The 1,142-nt window shown below is 40.3% G+C and overlaps 1 pseudogene; it reads right to left on the reverse strand.

Moving 5' to 3' along the window:
• Positions 1-215: 215 nt before the first annotated feature.
• LOC130039184 (60S ribosomal protein L36a-like) lies at positions 216-685 on the reverse strand (annotated as a pseudogene).
• Positions 686-1,142: the final 457 nt, after the last annotated feature.

Below are 1,142 nucleotides of genomic sequence, written 5' to 3' on the forward strand. Positions count from 1 at the left end.
AAGTCATTGGATTGAATGTGTTTTTTTTTAAATTCATTAAGGTGCCTCTTTTTCTTGACTTTGTCCATTAACATTTATCCATATATGCCTTTGCAATAACTAGATTGTGAAAAGATAACAAGTGTTGTAACAATAATCCATTGTTTGAGGTGCTTGCAGTTGTCTTAAAAAATTAAAGTATTGGGTTTTTTTTCCAGAAAAAAATGATTTTTTTTATCAAGCAAATTTCCTCTCAGGAAGTTTATTCATGACACTATTTAATTTCCCTCCTAAAACATGGATTGTTCCATCAGTCTAACACAGCCCAGGATTTCTGTCTTCGTATTAAAAGATGAAGCTTAGAACTGGATCAATTGTCCCTTTCTCTTTTGATCGCCTCCCAGTTCAAAATGCTTGCACCTCTTAATGGCCAGCATTCTCTTAGATCTGCAGTTGGGCTCGACACATTCAAATATCAACACAATCTTCTTTGGAGTTTTAGCCTTCTTCCGGAAAATAGGCTTAGTTTGACCTCCGTAACCACTCTGCTTCCTATCATAACCACGCTTTCCCTGAGCATACAGAGAATCCTTGCCCTTCTTGTACTGTGTGACTTTGTGGGGCTGATGTTTGCCACATTTCTTACAAAAAGTCCGGCGGGTTTCGGTACGTTCACCATGCTTGCGGCAGCGGTGTCTGCGAGGAAAGGAATGATTTCTGAAGAATGGGTTATGTGGACAGGAAAATGAAGTGCTGAACATGGTTCAGAGGATAGCCAATTGAACAGTATGGCTACGAGTCTGAACAGGCCGCGGAAAAGCAGCATTAGGTTACTTGGATATTCAACTGTGGTGTAAAGAAAACCTGCCGGGAATAGAGATTCAGATGAATTCCAGATTGAATGAATGAATGAATGAATGGAACTTTCTGTAGTGGAGATAGCAATGATATCTGAAGTCTGGCTTCTGCGGACAGGAAAATGAAGAGCTGACGACTGTTGATTGGACAGCCAGTGAACAGAATGGCTTCAATTGTGAACAATCCGCTGAAAACCAGCATTGCATTACTTGGACATTCAACAGTGGTGTAACGAACGCCTACCAGGAGTGGATATTCAGATGCATTCCAGATTCGCAATGAATGAATGGAACATTCTGTAGTGG

This window comes from Sorex fumeus, unplaced genomic scaffold (assembly GCF_029834395.1).
Source record: "Sorex fumeus unplaced genomic scaffold, SorFum_2.1 ptg000083l, whole genome shotgun sequence".
In the NCBI taxonomy this organism is placed as follows: Eukaryota; Metazoa; Chordata; class Mammalia; order Eulipotyphla; family Soricidae; genus Sorex; species Sorex fumeus.